This window comes from Apium graveolens, chromosome 4 (assembly GCF_009905375.1).
Source record: "Apium graveolens cultivar Ventura chromosome 4, ASM990537v1, whole genome shotgun sequence".
In the NCBI taxonomy this organism is placed as follows: domain Eukaryota; kingdom Viridiplantae; phylum Streptophyta; class Magnoliopsida; order Apiales; family Apiaceae; genus Apium; species Apium graveolens.
The window spans coordinates 91,328,065-91,334,971 of record NC_133650.1 but is presented as its reverse complement, the minus strand read 5'-3'; the positions used below and the strand labels follow the sequence as shown (position 1 = coordinate 91,334,971).

The 6,907-nt window shown below is 34.6% G+C and overlaps 1 non-coding gene across 1 annotated transcript; it reads left to right on the top strand.

The window, feature by feature from the left end:
• Positions 1-240: 240 nt before the first annotated feature.
• On the top strand, positions 241-347 carry LOC141723172 (small nucleolar RNA R71). The gene has a single exon (XR_012576161.1). It is a non-coding gene; the product is annotated as a small nucleolar RNA R71 (small nucleolar RNA).
• Positions 348-6,907: the final 6,560 nt, after the last annotated feature.

The following is a 6,907-nucleotide window of genomic DNA, read 5'->3' as shown; positions in this document are numbered from 1 at the left end:
TCATCGTTAACGCCTTTAGCTGAGCAGCTATAGTCGTAGTTGTATCCACCTCCAGAGCTACCTTGCCTTGAGGCAATCTATGGATTGGATTCTGATATTCATTAGCAACCATCAGTTCGATTAGCTCATAAGCTTCATTATAGCTCTTAGCCCATAAGGCTTCACCTGATGTTGCATCGAGCATGGGTCTTGACTGTGCTCCCAGACCGTTAAAATCAATTGATGATCATCCAATCAGGAATTCCATGATGAGGAAACTTCCTAAGCAACTCATTGTAGCGCTCCCAAGCTTCACATAAAGATTATGCCGATTGCTGTGCAAATTGAGTAAGAGCATTCCTGATTGTAGCTATCTTCGTCATAGGGAAGAATTTAGTAAAAAACTTCTGAGCAAGATCCTCCCAAGTAGTAATAGAACCTGCTGATAGAGAATGCAACCAAAACATAGCTTTATCCCTCAGAGAGAATGGGAAAAGCCTCAGCTTCACAACATCTTCAGAAACATTGTTGAACTTGAAAGTGTCACAGATCTCGATGAAATCTCTAATGTGCATATTGGGATCTTCCGTTGGAGAATCCCCAAACTGGACTGAATTCTGCACTATCTGAATCGTGCTAGACTTGATTTCAAAGGTATTAGCCGGAATGGCTGGTCTGACAATGCTAGACTGAATGTCATTGATCTTTGGTTGAGAATAATCCATTAAAGCTTTCGGATTCGCTGCTGGCTCTCCCATTATAACAAAAACTTCTTCTTCAACTTTTTCCTCTTCTTCAAAAACTTTGTTTTCCACTTCTTCAACTTCGCCTAGTGTTTCCTTACGAGGTTGAGAACGCATTCGCATACACGCTTTCTAGAGTACCTGAAACAAAAACAAAGTAAACAAGTAACTAGAATATCTAAGTTAGTGAACTTTAATGACCACTGATGCCAAGCACATAAACTAAATTTAACACCGATATCCCCAAAAGCGGCGCTAAAATTTGGTTCGCTGTAATTCTAATGTGAAAATACATGCAAGCGTACGCGATCACAAATAGTATAAGATATAAATCAAGTTCGTTCCCACAGGGACTGGTTTAGGTTAATTTCATATTATGCACCTATGCAACAATGTATGATTATCGTTCAATGCTAAGACAAGTAATAAATTGAATTTTTATTTAACTAAGAGATTATACTAAATAGCATTAACTGAGAGAATAAAGATTGAATTACTTATATGAGAATAAACATGGGATTCTAACTTCAATAAATACTTTATTCAAAGTTATGTCTTTAACCCTAGCATGTGATGGTGATGACAACTAATCAGATAACACAAAACTAGTATACGCTAACTTTTGTTATACATATACCCTACTATCAAACATCCACAATTAAGATAGAAGTTGAATAGACACAATTATGCTTAATCCCTATATGTCTATAAAGATTGAAAACATAATGGTTGAATAGCAAGTTATCTATCTTGATTACATAGGGTGAATAAGATGGTTAAAATTACCCATGAATTATGTATGTCAATTCATATATAAAACTATGCTAGCATGGCAAGTTCTAAACCTCTATATTCATTGTCGCTTCAATAGAGATTAACAAACAATCTTAGATGTTAGCTACGCATCAAAGACGAATAAGCACAACCAAACTAGGAAACCATAAATCACCACACACAAAGGATTATAAAATAGTTAAATATTGAAATTCATAAAAATCCCTTAGAACCCCATGATAACGATTAGTTCATAATCGAACTCATCGTTACCATAGGTTCCAATGAAAACATGATAATAAACAATATAAGAGTACTAGGGTTTAAAGATAAATCGAAAACAAGCATCAAAGTAACAACTACATTAAAGAATACAAAAGTCTTCTTCTCTATAGCCGTCTTGTGCTCTCTAGGCCATCTTAATGTTCTCTCTTGGCTCCTTGTTATTAAAAATGAATTATTATAGATATATATGCTTCTAGTGGACCTGGGCTCGCAAAATCTCAAAATCGTACTCAAAACAGGATTCTGGCTAAACGACCTCGCGCGGCCGCCTCGCTTCCCGAGCGGGCGCGTTGCTTCTCTGACAAAATGGCGCGGTCGCACCGCTTCCTGCGCGGGCGTGCCAAACTTCTGTTCCTTGACCTCATTTTCTTGTTTTTGCTGTAATTTGAGTTCCATTCCTTAGAATTCGACGATTCAATAGTCCACGCGAAGCTATCGAGATTCTCTACAACTTGAGAATGGTCTTGACTTCCGAATTTGACCTCTTTTCATCATATTTGCTTGAAAAGCTCATTTATTCATTCAACTAATACCTGTAATCCAATAACATAAAAATACATCAAAAATACCAATAACTTGAGTCCAAAACACCAACTTAAGTCGGTAATGAAGCGTTCCAAGTAGATATAAAATCCACTTATCAAATATAATTTTAAAAAATAGAATATTTAATTTTAGTTATTTGATCAAAATCAAAGAAGTCAACAATTATGGGATAATGAAGTAATCATAAGTGTAGCCATGATTCATAAATTTGTTCAATTTTTTATTTAGACCAATATATTTAAGCTTATATTTAACTTGGCATCATAATCTACTCGAATTTAAAAAAACACAAAACTGACTGTGTTTAAAAAATGTATCAAAGTTCGATCGAGCTGAAGTGCTTTTTTCAATTAACGGATTGTTGTGCAAGACATGCTTGTACATAACAAGACTAAGTCACTTTAACAACCCTAAGAATTAGTTGTATGATAATCTTATTGTATTTTGTATTTGTATTTCTTAAGTCTATAAAAATGCTAAGGACATTAAACTGGAGGATTTTTCTATGAACAACCATCAGGTTAAGGAATAAACTCTTCAAGAAGATCAATCCTGATCATACCTAAAAGAGAAGTATAGAAGCTTGGAATTGAATAACTTTGCATTTGGAAAAATATTCTAAGTTAGATATTGACAAGTCACATATCAAGGAGTATAAAGATGTATGTCGAGAAGTCAAAATGACCTGTAGAGAAGTCCAAAGAGATATCCACAAGTCAAAAACTACTTGTAGAGAACCGGATATATTGACAAGTCAAAAGGCTCATCTAGAGAACTGGAGATATCGACAAGTCAAAATTTACTTATATATAACTAAAGATGTCAATGAGTCAAAAGCCTATGGAAAAAACTGGAGATATCGAAAAGATAATCTACTTATAGAGAACTATAGATCTCGACAAGTCATAATACTTATAGAGAAGTAGAGATATCGATAAGTCATTTTACTTATCGATATGTGACTTCTATGCATAGTAAAATAGATCTCGACAACAACTTCAGAATTCAGAATACAAACAACTTGAAGATCCAAGATTATAAGTCAACAAACAATTCTATCATTCAATTGGAAAGTCTACAAATATAGTTTGAAGAATGCAATATCAAGGGCCAATATGAACCGGACAAAGGAGTGTCACATACCTGTTAGATTGTATAAAGATTTGCTGCACTAAAAGTGGAAATAGACAAATAGACTTCAGAATATATGTTAGTCCACTTTAGTGTAATCTTTGTAATCCGTGCATGTTGTTCAATAAAACATGTCAAGGGTCCTTTTGTTTAGTAACAACAAAAACATATCTAGAAAATTTTGTATTCTCTCAAAAGAAGTAGCTGAGTTCTTATTTTCAAGAACACATATTTGTAACACAAACAAAGTGATTTAATATAAATCAAGTTAGTTTTGTATAAATTACTTGTGTCTTTACATTCAGTCTTTTATCACTACAAATTTAATTCTGGCTGTTAACTTCTGAAAGCCAAAAATACTTTCAATAAATAAAAAAACAAAGAAAACACATTCACCCCCCTCCGTGTTGCACTTCATACCTAACAAGTGGTATTAGAGAAAAATCTGAAAGTAAATAGATTAGATCTTGGAAGTATAGGTGCACAGAAACTTAGCAGTATCAAGATCCATGTCTTTGAAAAAGTGAACTACACCTTATGAAAGAAAAAGATGATTGTTAGGATCAAAAACTAAGGTATAATAATTTGTTAGGTCACACAACACTGTTGAAGGGGGTTGAATACAGTGTTTTCATAATCAAATCGATTTAACACGAGTATATAACAAAGATCAAGTATATTGAATAAACTCTGTTACAATAAGAACTGTTGTTCTCTCTCAGTGATGAACAAATATCACTAAGAGCCGCTAGGTTACAATGTCTAATCTTCTCGATAATGATAACACATATAGTGTAAACCCTAAGTCCGTGTTTATATAGTACACAGTTACAAGATAACTTCTAATTGATATGGAATATAATTCTTTCTCCTAAAATATATCAATCAGATATCTTCTACAAGTCTTCCAGTCTTCCAACTCTTTCCATGCATATCTTCTTTTATTTTAGTCTCGATCTTCTACTGTAAATCAGCTTCCTTCCTTATATGAAAGTCTTCCTGCACTTAAGTTCTGATATGACCTTAAGTTCTGATATTAAGTTCTGACTTCCAGTCAGTCCTGATTCCAGTAAGTCCTGATATGTCCTATTTGTTATGATCCGAAAACTAAACATGAATCATATTAGACATGACATCTCAAATATATCTAACAATCTCCCCCAACTTATAAATTATGCAAAATATACAAGTTAATAGATTTGATGATGTCAAAAGCATTTAAGTACAAATGCAAATAAGAGTTTAAATAGATAAATAACTATAACTTACAGTCCTTTTAGCTTTTACCAATCTCACTCAGTCAATCTGAATCCATAATGATTCTTGACAAAGCTTGATATCAGCTTTTCTTCTTTAATCCTCAGGATTTGAGACATTGTAGTCTTGACTTGCTTCATCTCTTCATTCTGACTTCCAATCTGGTAGATTGCAGTCCTTAAAGCAGAGATATGGTTTCATTCTAAACCATCATTCAGTCTTATTACCCTAGGATGAGAAGAATCTTTATTGTAGCACAAACATTTCTCATTCAGTAACACTTTAAGCTTAGAAGAATCCTTCTTCATTGGAGTTTCACTTCCATCATCTTCAACAATATTAAGAATGAATTCTGTAACTCTTGAACCAGAAATTTTTGCTTTATCTCTGATGGTCTTTAATGTCAAAATTGACCATCTCCTGGTAATATGAGACTTTACCTCTAAAAGGTAATGAAAGAATTGAAGTTCTTTTAGTGATTTGTTCAGCACATCTGATTGTAACATCTGATATATCCTTCCATCTTCAAGAAATAGAATTAGATTTTCCTTGACATTGTGCTTGTCATAAGCATCCAGTACCACTTGAACAGAGATAACCTTATCAAGGTATTTCTGTGTAACATCTTCAAGAGGTCTGTCAGTCAATAGAAATGGATCTCTAGTAGCAACTTCAACTCCTATCTTGATCTTAGCTTCATTAGAACCTAGTCCAGCCCTGTCTCTTAGTTCTCTAGCATTTAACCCAATAGTCATGAAAGTAGACAACAATTGGCTTTTCTTTGGATCTGATGGTTTGACATTTTTCCACAGAAGTTTCTTTTTATCAGCTACTTCCATCTTGTCTAAATCAACTTGAGCACTGTCAGAGGTTAATGTCTTGATGATTTTATCAGAACTTGCTGTTTCTGTTGTAACATGCAGTTCTTCACTCTGAACAACTTGAGCACTGTCAGAGGTTGTCTTTGATTCTTCAGAAATCTTCCTTCTTTGCAAAGTTTGAACATCTTCATCTTCAGCAAGAGTAACATCAGTAACTTGAACCATTTTGCACATTGGCTTTATCAGGATTTGAGGAATTTTCATCTCTAGTGGCTTGGTTGGTTCATCAACTTTTCCTTCCCTTTGTCTTTGGGATCAATCTCAGATTGTGATCTTGTTTTGGGCTTTGATGCCTCAGTATTTGACTTCTCCTTGATTACAATGCCTTTTACCTTAGGCCTTAGAGGTTTCTTTGCAACAGAAGCTTTTGGCTTTAGATTTGTCTTTTCAACTTTAAATCTAGCTTCTTCCTCCTTGAGATTTTCTAAATCCATTCCTGGATTATGCTTCAGAAATAATTTTCTAGCAATTTCCTTATCAAGTGTCTGAATCTTGGGATCCTTATAGTAGACAGTAGGCTGCTTTTCCTTGAGCTTCAGAGTTTGCATGAACTTTTGAGAATCTTAACTTCCACCTTGTATCAGAACATCAGGCTTTGTCATCAGACTTTGCTCATCAGAACTTGATATCAGATTTTGAGTTTCAGTAATTTCTATCATATTTTGAGTTTTAGCAGCTTCAGAACTTGTCTTCTTTTGAATAGAAGATTTGCTTGCATTAGTAATTAGTTTCCTTGAAGAAACCTTGTTGCTCTACCCTTTACTTTGAACTTGACCTCTACCTTTGCTAGGGTTTCCCTAGTCATCATCTTCACCATCTTTCTTCTTCAGTATTTGATCATTAGAGCATTTGGACTTAACTATCTTCTCCCCCTTTTTGGCATCATCTGATAGTAGGAGTGAGAGAAGAAGTTTAACTGAAGATTGGATCTCATCCAATTGAGCCTGTTGAAAAGCTTGATTAGCCAGGACCTCAGAGATTTAGGCATGTTGCTTCTCCTGAGCTTTCTCAATTGCTTCTGATTTCTCAAGTGCAGGTCTGATAATCCTTGTCTTGTCAAGCTTGATTTGCATATCTAGCTTGTTAAATGATTCTTGTAGTGTATCAGCCTTTACTTGAGTTTGAGAGTGGAGACCTTGAAGGTTCTTGGTAGATAGAACAGTGATCTTGAGCTGTGTCTTGATATCAGAATTCATCATCTGCTCATCAGCTTTAGCAATGTGCTTTATCAGAACTTTAGAGCTTGGAATGAAATCGGAATCATTCCACTTCTTGGTCCACTCTACTCCTCTATGAGTTTCAACCCAAGGT